A 12,956-nucleotide genomic window follows, 5' to 3' on the forward strand; every position below is an offset into this window, starting at 1 on the left:
ACTTATTTATTTATTTATTTTATTACCAGGAAAAGCAGAAAAAAAGGAGAAAATAACAGCATGTTATTTGAAGCAGATCTACAAGTGTGCGGGTCGCTTTTATTCCTGTGTTTGTGCAAATGATTCAAAATAAAAGCTTTGATCATTACTTTAGAGAGCTGAGGATTATCCTCGCTGATGTCACTATTACAGTCCTGCCTTTGTTCAGAGAAGCTTATGTTTTATTTTTTTTAAAAAACTCTTTCTTTCTGTCCTTCTTTCTTTATTTCTTTCTTTCCTTCTTCCTTCTTCTTCCTTCTTTCTTTGCTTCTTTCCTTCTTTCTTTCCTTCTTTCATTCTTTCTTTCTTTCATTATTTCTTACCTTCTTTCCTTCTGTCCTTCTTTCTTTCGTTCTTTCATTCTTTCTTTCCTTCTGTCCTTCTTTCTTTCCTTCTTTTATTCTTTCGTTCATTCATTAGTTCTTTCCTCTTTCCTTCTGTCCTTTCCTTCCTTCTTTCATTCTTTCTTTCTTTCAATTATTCTTTCCTTTTTTCCTTCTGTCCTTCATTCTTTCGTTCATTATTTCTTCCTTCTTTCTATCCTTCTTCCTTCTTTAACTCTTTCCTTCTTTCTTTCTTTCCTTCTTCATTATTTCCTTCTTCCTTCTTTCCTTCCTTCTTTCTTTCATTCATTATTTCTTTCCTTCTTTCTTTCTTTCCTTCTTTCTTTCCTTCTTTCCCTCTTTCCTTCTTTCTTTCTTTCCGTCTTTCATTCTTTTTTATTTCTTTCCTTCTTTCCTTCCTTCTTTCATTCTTTCATTCTTTCTTTCCTTCTTTCTTTCTTTCCTTCTTTCTTTCATTCTTTCATTATTTCATTTTATTCTTTCTTTCATTATTTCTTTCCTTCTTTCATTCGTTCTTTCTTCATTATTTCTTACTTTCTTTCTTTCTTCTTCTTTCTCTTCTTTCTTTCTTTCTTTCTTTCTTTCTTTCCTCTCTTTCTTTCCTTCGTTCTTTCTTTTCTTCTTTCCTTCTTTCTTTCTTTCCTTCTTTCTTTCTTTCCTTCTTTCTTTCTTTCTTTCTTTCCTTCTTTTTTTTTCTTTTTTTCTTCTTTCCTTCTTTCCTTCTTTCTTTCCTTCTTTCATTCTTTCTTGCTTTCATTATTTCTTACCTTCTTTCCTTCTGTCCTTCTTTCTTTCCTTCTTTCATTCTTTCTTTCCTTCTTTCTTTCGTTGATTATTTCTTTCCTTTTTTCCTTCTGTCCTTCTTTCTTCCTTCTTTCATTCTTTCTTCTTTCATTATTTCTTTCTTTCTTTCCTTCTTTCTTTATTTCTTTCCTTCTTTCATGATTTCTTTCTTTCATTCTTTCATTATTTCCTTTTATTCTTTCTTTCTTTCTTTCTTTCTTTCTTTCTTTCTTTCTTTCTTTCTTTCTTTCTTTCTTTCGTTCTTTCCTTCTTTCATTCTTTCTTTCCTTCTTTCCTTCTTTCTTTATTTCTTTCCTTCTTTCTTTCTTTCCTTCTTTTTTCTTTCCTTCCTTCTTTCCTTCCTTCTTTCTTTCCTTCTTTCTTTCTTTCCTTCTTTCCTTCTTTCTTTCTTTCTTTCCTTCTTTCCTTCTTTCTTTTCTTCTTCTTCTTTCCTTCTTTCCTTCTTTCCTTCTTCTTTCCTTCTTTCATTCTTTCTTGCTTTCATTATTTCTTACCTTCTTTCCTTCTTCCTTCTTCTTTCCTTCTTTCATTCTTTCTTTCCTTCTGTCCTTCTTTTTTCCTTCTTTCATTCTTTCTTCCATTTCGTTCTTCTTCTCTTTCTTTCTTTCTTTCTTTCTTTCTTCTTTCTTTCCTTCTTTCCTTCTTTCTTTTTCTTTCTTTCTTCTTTCCTTCTTCCTTCTTCTTTCCTCTTTCATTCTTGCTTGCTTTCTTATTTCTTACCTTCTTTCCTTCTTCCTTCTTTTCCTTCCTTCTTTCATTCTTTCTTTCCTCTGTCCTTCTTTCTTTCCTTCTTTCATTCTTTCTTTCTTTCTTTCTTTCTTTCCTTTCTTTCTTCTTTCTTCTTTCTTTCTTCTTCTTCATTCTTCTTTCTTTCATTATTTCTTCTTCTTTCCTTCTTTCATTATTTCTTCTTTATTTTTCCTCTTTCATTCTTTCTTTCTTTCTTTCTTTCTTCTTTCTTTCTTTCTTTCTTTCTTTCTTTCTTTCCTTCCTTCTTTCTTTCTTTCTTTCTTTCTTCTTTCTTCTTTCTTTCTTTCTTTCCTTCTTTCATTATTTCTTTCTTTCTTTCTTTCCTTCTTTCCTTCTTTCTTTCGTCTTTGCTTCTTTCTTTCTTTTTTTACTTCTTTCTTTCTTATTTCCTTCTTTCCTTCTTTCTTTCTGTCTTTCTTTCTTTCTTTCTTTCTTTCCTTCTTTCATTCTTTCTTTCTGTCTTTGCGTCTTTACTTCTTTCTTCTTTGCCTTCTTTCTTTCTTTCCTTCTTCCTTCTTTTCCTCTTTCTTTCTTTCTTTCTTTCCTTCTTTCTTTCTTTCTTTCTTTCATTCTTTCATTCTTTCGTTTCATTCTTTCCTTCTTTCCTTTCTTTCTTTCTTTCCTTCTTTCTTCTTTCTTTCTTTCTTTCCTTCTTTCTTTCTTTCTTTCATTCTTTCATTCTTTCTTTCATTCTTTCATTCTTTCTTTCTTTCTTTCTTTCTTTCTTTCTTTCCTTCTTTCTTTCTTTCTTTCTTTCTTTCTTTCTTTCTTTCTTTCTTTCATTATTTCTTTCTGTCTTTGCTTCTTCTTCTTTTTTACTTCTTTCTTTCTTATTTCCTTCTTTCTTTCTGTCTTTCTTTCTTTCTTTCTTTCTTTCCTTCTTTCCTTCTTTCCTTCCTTCTTTCTTTCATTCATTATTTCTTTCCTTCTTTCTTTCTTTCCTTCTTTCTTTCCTTCTTTCCCTCTTTCCTTCTTTCTTTCTTTCCGTCTTTCATTCTTTTTTATTTCTTTCCTTCTTTCCTTCCTTCTTTCATTCTTTCATTCTTTCTTTCCTTCTTTCATTCTTTCTTTCTTTCTTTCCTTCTTTCTTTCATTCTTTCATTATTTCATTTTATTCTTTCTTTCATTATTTCTTTCCTTCTTTCATTCGTTCTTTCTTTCATTATTTCTTTCTTTCTTTCTTCTTTCTTTCTTCTTTCTTTCTTTCTTTCTTTCTTTCTTTCTTTCTTTCTTTCCTTCCTTCTTTCTTTCCTTCTTTCTTTCCTTTTCTTCTTTCCTTCCTTTCTTTCTTCCTTCTTTCTTTCTTCTTTCCTTCTTTCCTTCTTTCTTTTTCTTTCTTTCTTTCTTTCTTCCTTCTTTCCTTCTTTCATTCTTTCTTGCTTTCATTATTCTTACCTTCTTTCCTTCTGTCCTTCTTTCTTTCCTTCTTTCATTCTTTCTTTCCTTCTTTCTTTCGTTGATTATTTCTTTCCTTTTTTCCTTCTGTCCTTCTTTCTTTCCTTCTTTCATTCTTTCTTTCTTTCATTATTTCTTTCTTTCTTTCCTTCTTTCTTTATTTCTTTCCTTCTTTCATGATTTCTTTCTTTCATTCTTTCATTATTTCCTTTTATTCTTTCTTTCTTTCTTTCTTCTTTCTTTCTTCTTTCTTTCTTCTTCTTTTCTTCTTTCTTTCTTTCTTTCTTCCTTCTTTCTTCCTTCTTCTTCCTTCTTTCTTTCTTCCTTCTTTCCTTCTTTCTTTCTTTCTTTCCTTCTTTCCTTCTTTCTTTTTCTTTCTTTCTTCTTTCCTTCTTCCTTCTTTCTTTCCTTCTTCATTCTTTCTTGCTTTTATTATTTCTTACCTTCTTTCCTTCTGTCCTTCTTTCTTTCCTTCTTTCATTCTTTCTTTCCTTCTGTCCTTCTTTCTTTCCTTCTTTCATTATTTCTTTCTTTCTTTCTTTCTTTCCTTCTTTCTTTCTTTCTTTCATTATTTCTTTCTTTATTTCTTTCCTTCTTTCATTATTTCTTTCTTTCTTTCCTTCGTTCTTTCTTTCTTTCTTCTTTCCTTCTTTCATTATTCTTTCTTTATTCTTTCCTTCTTTCATTATTTCTTTCTTTCTTTCCTTCTTTCATTATTTCTTTCTTTATTTCTTTCTTTCTTTCTTCTTTCTTTCTTTCCTTCTTTCTTTCTTTCTTTCTTTCCTTCTTTCCTTCTTTCTTTTTCTTTCTTTCTCTTTCCTTCTTTCCTTCTTTCTTTCCTTCTTTCATTCTTTCTTGCTTTCATTATTTCTTACCTTCTTTCCTTCTGTCCTTCTTTCCTTCCTTCTTTCATCCTTTCTTTCCTTCTGTCCTTCTTTCTTTCCTTCTTTCATTATTTCTTCTTTCTTTCTTTCTTTCTTTCTTTCTTTCTTTGCTTTCTTTCTTTCTTTCTTTCATTCGTTTTCTCTTTCATTATTTCTTCTTTCTTTCCCTCTTCATTATTCTTCTTATTTCTTTCCTTCTTTCATTATTTCTTTCTTTCTTTCTTTCTTTCATTCTTTCTTTCTTTCTTTCTTTCTTTCTTTCTTTGTTTCTTTCTTTAATTCTGTAATTGTTTCATTCTTTCTTTCTTTATTTATTTCTTTCTTTCTTTCATTCTTTCCTTCTTTCTTTCTGTCTTTGCTTCTTTCTTTCTTTTTTTACTTCTTTCTTTCTTATTTCCTTCTTTCCTTCTTTCTTTCTGTCTTTCTTTCTTTCTTTCTTCTTTCCTTCTTTCCTTCTTTCTTTCTGTCTTTGCGTCTTTACTTCTTTCTTTCTTTCCTTCTTTCTTTCTTTCTTTCTTTCTTTCTTTCTTTCTTTTCTTTCTTTCTTCCTTCTTTCTTTCTTTCTTCCATTCTTCTTTCATTCTTTCTTTCATCTTTCTCTTTCTTTCTTTCTTTCTTCTTTCTTTCTTTCTTTCTTCCTTCTTTCTTTCTTTCTTTCTTTCTTTCATTCTTTCTTTCTTTCTTTCTTTCATTCTTTCATTCTTTCATTCTTTCTTTCTTTCCTTCTTTCTTTCTTTCTTTCTTTCTTTCATTCTTTCATTTTTTCTTTCGTTCATTCTTTCTTTCTTTCATTCTTTCTTTCTTTCTTTCTTTCTTTCCTTCTTTCATTCTTTCTTTCTTTCTTTCTTTCTTGCTTTCTTGCCTTCTGTCCTTCTTTCCTTCCTTCTTTCATTCTTTCTTTCTTTCATTATTTCTTCCCTTCTTCCCTTCTGTCCTTCTTTCCTTCCTTCTTTCATTCTTTCTTCCTTCTGTCCTTCTTTCTTTCCTTCTTTCCTTCTTTGTTTCTTTCTTTCTTTCTTTCTTTCTTTCATTCTTTCCTTCTTTCTTTCTTTCTTTCTTTCTTTCATTCGTTCTTTCTTTCATTATTTCTTTCTTTCTTTCCTTCTTTCATTATTTCTTTCCTTCTTTCTTTCTTTCCTTCTTTCATTATTTCTTCTTTCTTTCTTTCTTTCCTTCTTTCTTTCTTTCTTCTTTCCTTCTTTCTTATGTTTTCTTTCTTTATTTCTTTCCTTCTTTCATTATTCTTTCTTTCTTTCCTTCTTTCATTATTTTTTCTTTCTTTCTTTTCCTCTTTCTTTCTTTCTTTCTTTCTTTCTTTCTTTCTTTCTTTCCTTCTTTCATCTTCTTTCTTCTTCTTTCTTTCTTTCTTTCTTTCTTTCTTTCTTTCTTTCTTTCTTTCTTTCTTTCTTTCTTTCTTTCATTCTTTCATTTTTTCTTTCGTTCATTCTTCTTTCTTTTCTTCTTTCGTTCTTTCTTTCATTCCTTCTTTCCTTCTTTGATTTGATTTCTTTCTTCTTTCCTTCTTTCTTTCCTTCTTTCATTCTTTCTTGCTTTCATTATTTCTTCCCTTCTTCCCTTCTGTCCTTCTTTCCTTCCTTCTTTCATTCTTTCTTTCCTTCTGTCCTTCTTTCTTTCTTTCCTTCTTTCATTCGTTCTTTCTTTCATTTTTCTTTCTTTCTTTCCTTCTTTCATTATTTCTTTCCTTCTTTCTTTCTTTCCTTCTTTCATTATTTCTTTCTTTCTTTCTTTCTTTCCTTCTTCTTTCTTTCTTTCTTTCTTTCCTTCTTTCTCTTTCATTATTTCTTTCTTTATTTATTTCCTTCTCTTCTTTCATTATTTCTTTCTTTCTTTCTTTCTTTCCACCTTTTCTTTTTTTTTCTTTTTTTTTTTTTTTCTTCTTTCTTTCTTTCTTCTTTCTTTCTTTTCTTCTTCTTTCTTTCATTATTTCTTTCTTTCTTCTTTCTTCCTTCTTTCCTTTCTTTCTTTCCTTGTCTTGCTTCTTTCTTTCTTTTTTTACGTCTGTTTTCTTATTTCCTTCGTTCCTTCTTTCTTCTGTCTTTCTTTCTTTCCTTTCTTCTTTCCTTCTTTCCTTCTTTCTTTCTGGCTTTGCGTCTTTACCTTTTCTTTCTTTCCTTCTTTCTTTCTTTCTTTCTGTCTTCTTCCTTCTTCTTCTTCGGTGCTTGCTGTCGTTACTTCTTTCTTTCTTTCCTTCTTCGTGTCTTTCTTTCTTTCTTTCTTTCCTTCCGTCCTTCTTTCCTTCTTGCTTTCTTCCTTCTTTCTTTCTTTCTTCTTCTGTCTTTCTTTCCTTCTTCTTTCTTTCTTCATTCTTTCATTCTTCTTTCTTTTTTCCTTCTTTTCTTCTTTCTTTCTTTCTTCTTTCTTTCCTTCTTCTTCTTTCTTTTCTTTCTTTCATTCTTTCATTCTTTCTTTCATTCTTTCTTTCTTTCTTTCTTTCTTTTTTCTTTCCTTCTTCTTTCTTTCTTTCTTTCTTTGCTTCTTTACTTTTTTCTTTCTTTCCTTCTTTCTTTCTTCTTTCCTTCTTTCTTTCTTTCTTTCTTTCTTTCTTTCTTTCTTTCTTTCTTTCTTTCTTTCTTTCTTTCTTTCTTTCTTTCTCACATGGATCCTTTCCAACTGATGCAGTTCCTTTGGTTTGGAAATGCCTGCATCATTGGTTTCTTGTATATTCATTTCTTCAACAGGAAAGTTGAAATACACTCCAGCCATCTGTAATTCTAATGAATTTATTAATACACCCAAAGGTTTGTGTTTCTGAATTATTTTGTGTGCTAAAACATTTTGTGATTCCAGCTCCACAGATGTTCCCTGCTTGTAATTGCCTTTTATTATTCAAATAGTTAAAAGGCATCTCAGTGTGCTGTTTTTGTGCACTGTGTACTTTACATTTTCCTGATGAAGTGTGCAGCCTTTCATTTACATAGCTTTGGCATCCATGCGTCCTAGCCTGTATCAGTCATCAGTCATCAGTATCAATATCGGTCTCACCTGCTGGGGACATCTCTGGGACGATGGCAGTATAGGGTCCATCTGGGAACCGAGGCTCGTTGTCATTAATGTCCTGCACCTTAATGATAAACTCGGACTCTGGCTCAAGAGGGATGCCTGTGAGGATGTCAACAGCCTGGGCCTTCAGTGTGTAATACGATTTTTCCTCCCTGTAAACCATAAAGTATTACACTCACACACATAAAATACACATTTAACAATAACATGCTTAACTGATAGCAGTTAGGATTATGTAGTCAGGCTGTGAGTCTCATGGTGGTGAGTTGCATTTAGTGTGTCACTTTGTGTCAATGCTCATACAGACTATTACAGAAAATCAGATTATTAGATGTAATAAAAAATTCCAAGGATACTTTGGCATGCAGACTGGAGCAGCCAGGGACTGAACTACCAACTTTCCAATTAGTAGATGACCTGCTGTACCTCCTGAGCCACAGTCAGCCCAGCTCATGTGGATTGGTGGATGCTGGGTGCACCATTCAGATCTTGTCATGGTCCTGGGCGGTGTGCCCAGCGCTTTGTTTAGTTTTCACTGAGTTTTGCCATTTCCTAGTTTAGTAGTTTTAGAAGTAACTAAGTTAGATTACAAGTTACTTTATTAGTTACATCAACAGCTGCCGGTGTTGTGCCAAAAAGTGATTGTCTGACATAAAGTGATTCAGATGTTTCTGTGTGTTTTTAAGTGTAATGTATTTAATAGAGTGCAGTCAGCATGATTTATGAAGGGCTTATTTACAAAATGCAGAAATAACCTGTTTTTCAACAATCTTTAGGAGTCTATGTTATTGTACCTACATTATAATCAATCCAGTGATTTTTGGCCACTTCAAATATCTTTATATAACTGTGATGTTATATTTGTTGTGATTTCTGCAGCTTTCTGAGACAGATTTCTGTTTAAAAAGACATTTTTAATGTCAGACAGTTTTTACCTTAAAAAAAAAATCAAATATATAAAAGTCACTTTGCCAAAAACTGACTGCAGCTTCTACCTTGTGACAGAAATGCTGTTTCTCACTCAAAATGACCTGATATCATTCATGAGAGACATGTTTTATATATGCTTCACAGATTATAGGTCAGCAAGTCATTTACAGCCTTTTAGATACAGGCAGTCATTTTTTGGCATAACATCGGCAGCACCCCCACTGCCTCAACATAAAAATGACAACCATTCAAGATTCAAGAAGTTTATTGTCATGTACACCGCAAAACACTGTGGTTATGCTGAGCAATGAAATTCTTACTAGCGACTGCTTTACAAACAATTGAAATAAGCAACTAAGTTAAAATAAAATTTAAGAACTAGTATATTAGGAAAGTAAAAGTAGAAAATAAAAATAAATAAATAATAAAGCAAGTGCAATATATACAGATATATACAGATGAAAGAAAGGCAGGTAATCACAGTTTGGTAATCAGTCAGTGGTTCAGCAGCCTGATGGCCTGTGGATAGAAACTGTTTTTTAGTCTGGTTGTTCTTGCTTTTACACTCCTGTAACGTCTGCCAGACGGCAGGAGTGTGAACAGTGTGTGCTGTGGGTGGGTACGGTCCTTGATGATGTTGTGTGCCCTCTTTATTACCCGGGTATTTTAAGTGTCCTGTAGTGATGGGAAGCCAGCTCCACAGATGAATTGTGCTGTTTTGATGACACGCTGGAGAGCCTTCCTGTCCTGACTGGTGCAGTTTCCATACCACACCGTGATGGAGTTTGTCAGGATGCTCTCCACAGTGCATCTGTAAAAGTTGCTGAGGAGCTTGGGGATAATCCGAATTTCCTCAGTTTCCTTAAGAAGAAGAGTCTCTGCTGAGCTTTCTTGACAGTCTGTGTTGTGTTGTAGGTCCAGGTGAGGTCTTCACTGATGTGGGTGCCAAGGAATTTGAAAGTCTTCACTATCTCCACCTGAGTCCCGTTGATGAATAATAGAGCATGCTGGTCTCTTCTCTTCCTCGGGTCAATAATCATCTCCTTAGTCTTCTCTGTATTTAAGGAGAGATTATTTTCCTGGCACCAGGACACCAGCTGGGCCACCTCTTCCCTGTAAGCTGCTTCCTCTCCCCCAGTAATCAGCCCAATGACGGTGGTGTCGTCAGCAAACTTGACGATGGAGGTGTTGCTTTGGGAGGGGATGCAGTCGTAGGTGAAGAGGGTGTACAGGAGAGGACTAAGCACACAGCCTTGTGGGGTCCCAGTGCTCACTGTCTTTGTTTCTGATGTCCTGGTACCAACTCTGACTGCCTGAGGTCTGTCTGTAAGGAAGTCCAAGACCCAGCGGCAGAGGGAGGGTGGTATTCCGAGGGTGAACAGCTTTTCAACCAGCCTGCTTGGGATGACAGTGTTGAAAGCTGAACTGTAGTCTATAAACAGCATTCGAACATAAGTGTCCTTATTTTCAAGGTGTGAGAGGGCTGTATGGATGGCTGCATTAACAGCATCATCAGTTGAACGGTTCTGACGGTATGCAAATTGCAGGGGATCTAATGTGTCCGGAATGGATCCTTTAATATGGGACATGACCATCCTCTCAAAGCACTTCATTACAAGTGAAGTGAGTGCAATGGGACGATAGTCATTCAAAGAGGTTGTGTTGGTTTTCTTGGGGAGGGGCACTATAGTGGTGGACTTGAAGCATGTGGGCACAGATGATTGGGAGAGGGACAAATTAAAAATATCTGTAAAAACCTCAGCCAGCTCTGAAGAGCAGACCCTCAGAGCACGTCCAGGGATGTTGTCGGGGCCAGGTGCTTTTCGGGGGTTGGTCCTCCTCAGGGCCTTGCACACCTCAGTCGATGTTACAGTGGGTGAAGAGCTCTGTGTTGCCTCCGGTAGTAGAATCTCTCTACGTTGGATGGAGTTGAGGGTGTCAAAGCGAGCATAGAACTGGTTCAACTCATCTGGTAGGGCGTTGTTGCAGGCTGTGATCCTGCTGTTCCTCTGCTGAAAGTCAGTGATGTGTTGCAAGCCCTGCCACATGCGTCGGGAATCAGAGTGTTTGTAATATCCCTCCAGCTTCAGTCTGTACTGCCTCTTGGCTTCCCTGATGGATCTACGTAGGTCATATCTGGTCTTTCTGTAGCCCTCCGTGTCACCAGAGGCAAATGCAGTTGAGCGTGCATGCAGCATGGAGCGTACCTCACAGTTCATCCATGGTTTCTGGTTGGGATATATCTTGCAGCATTTGGTGGGGACAATATTATCAATGCATGTGCTGATATAACTGGTAACCACTGATGCATATTCCTCTAAATCCACAGAACTGTCCTCTCTCAGAGCAGCATTCTTAAACACATCCCAGTTTGTGGCATTAAAGCAGTTCTGAAGCACCAGATCAGTCTCTTCACTCCAAACTTTAATGGTTTTAATTGCTGGGGGGGCTTGTTTGAGGAGCTGCCTGTACTTTGGATAGAGGAACACAGAAATTTGGTCGGACTGTCCAAAATGTGGGCGGGGCACAGCCTTGTATGCATCCTTCACATTGCTGTACACGTGATCCAGAATGTTGTTATTCCTTGTGGGAAAGCTCACATGTTGATGGAACTTAGGGAGAACAGTCCTGAGGCTGCAATTGTTAAAATCCCCGGCAACAACAAACACAGCATCTGGGTGGGCGGTCTCATGTTTGCTGATGATGTCGTGCAGTACTCCTAGCGCTGTGGTCCGATCGGCTCGCGGCGGGATATAAACAGCCAGCATTAACACAGCACTGAACTCCCTCGGTAAATAAAAGGGTCTGCACTTCACCATCAACACTTCGATGTCAGTACAACAGTGTTTCTCCACCACCTGAACGTCCACACACCATCGCTTGTTGACATAAACACATACACCGCCACCTTTGTTTTTACCCGAGGCAGATGTGCGGTCTCCGCGGTGCACTGAGTGGGTCTGTAGTTGAATGGCCGAGTCCGGCGTAGTTGCAGTGATCCAGGTTTCCGTGAAGATCAGAGCACAGCACTCCCTGATCTCCCGCTGAGCTATTGTCCTAGCTCTCAGCTCGTCCATCTTGTTTTCGAGAGAGCGGACATTAGCTACCAAAAGGCTAGGCAATGGTGGTCGTGTGGCTCTAGCCTTTAGTTTAGCATGTAGCCCTCCTCTCTTGCCACGCTTCCGTCTTGGATGCGCTCGTTGTCGGCTGCTCTGCCTGCCTGAGCGTGATCGTGGTGTTACGGCCTGCTGGCTGGAGCTGGCATGATCCAAACACAGAAGAAGGCTATGGTCCAAAAGGTCTAAGCTAAGCCCATGGGAAACTTTTCCAATGTCCAATAGTGTTTCTCTGCTGTACGTGATCCTTGAGTACAAGCACTGAATATTAGCCACACAAACTAGCACTAGAATAAACAACAAATACAATTGGTGTAGGGAGCGTGTCGCAAACACGTCTGCCACGGAGGGCGCCATGTGCGGAGGCATGAAACAAGGGCAAGTCAGCAGTGTTTAAGGACAGCATTTCCTCTACTACGTACTGTCTGACTAACTTCTTCAGCCCCCACCCACCCACTTACTGGTTTGTACTGAAGTCCAGATTTTGTTGTTTGGGGGCTGGGGGTCTCCTACATTAGCTGCAGGAGGCCCCCCAGGAGACTGCTTCACACCACCTGTCGTGGCGGTAATCCTCTGTAAGTGTGACTGCGCCATGACTCCAGATGTTTCTTCCAATCTGACGTAGTGTTTTTGAAGCACTTTGACACCAGTGCGCACCAGAGTGCACAACTAACCTTGACATTGTCATCTTTAGCTGACACAAACTCACAATAGTGCCTGTATTTCGACTAGAAAACGCGCATCTCTCTCCTCCGTCCATTGTTACGTTTGTGTTGCTGTGCTGTTGTTGTTCTCATGCTGAAAACGAGACGCAATTGTTGCATCTGCCAGACGTCACTCCCCGAGATTTAAGAAGAAAGCAATAATATATCTTTGTACTGAGGAAAATGACAAAAATAGTAACACACAGTGACTTGGATAAGTTACTGTAATCTGATTACTGGACTGCAAATAGTAATGCGTTAGATTACTCGTTCAAGAGAAAAAGTAGTCAGATTAGAGTAATGTGTTACTAAGTAACAGTTACTGACATCACTGGTCTTGGACAGGAACTGGTTTTGGAGTGTCACAAATAATTTATGTGGCTTCTTATTGTGACACCTGATTGTTCTGTAAATAGTTGTACTGTTATACAGAACCAGATATCTCTTTGGTAACAAACTTCCTATCGCAACATAACCAAGAGCAGGATAAGCTTCAGAAACAGAAGATGTTCTGTTTGATGTTTTCCTCCTGTTTTCTTTGCTGAGAAATTTGGTGTTTATAAGTTTTTTATGTTCCTTTGCTGCCATCTACTGGGGAACAAGGGTAGTGTTTTTATGCTTGCGGCATCGACTGATGACGTCATGAGCAGTGGACATTGTTGTGCGGGAAAACAAGCTTGATGCGCGATTTCTGTCTGTTGAGTCTCAAGTCAGCCCTTGAAGGCATCGTCGGTATGTTGTATTAATTATATGCATATAAAACAAGATAAATGTTAATCCACCTAGTTTAGAGCCCTGCTAACTTTTAGTAGAGTTCTATATTTGTTATTTGTTGATTAAGCTAATCTAGCTTCTAAGCTATTTTCTATAGCACTGTCAAATCGCCCTCTGAATGGAATTGTATTTTGTTTCACAGTTTTACCCTACTTCAACTTACCATAAAGAGTTAACTGGAACCTGTCATCTGTG

General features: G+C 36.4%; 1 pseudogene; it reads right to left on the reverse strand.

Annotated features, from left to right (window-relative positions):
• Positions 1–12,956, reverse strand: part of LOC115777480 (cadherin-12-like) — a 98,957-nt pseudogene that overhangs the window by 47,179 nt on the left and 38,822 nt on the right.

Source organism: Archocentrus centrarchus, unplaced genomic scaffold (assembly GCF_007364275.1).
Source record: "Archocentrus centrarchus isolate MPI-CPG fArcCen1 unplaced genomic scaffold, fArcCen1 scaffold_54_ctg1, whole genome shotgun sequence".
Taxonomy (NCBI): Eukaryota; Metazoa; Chordata; class Actinopteri; order Cichliformes; family Cichlidae; genus Archocentrus; species Archocentrus centrarchus.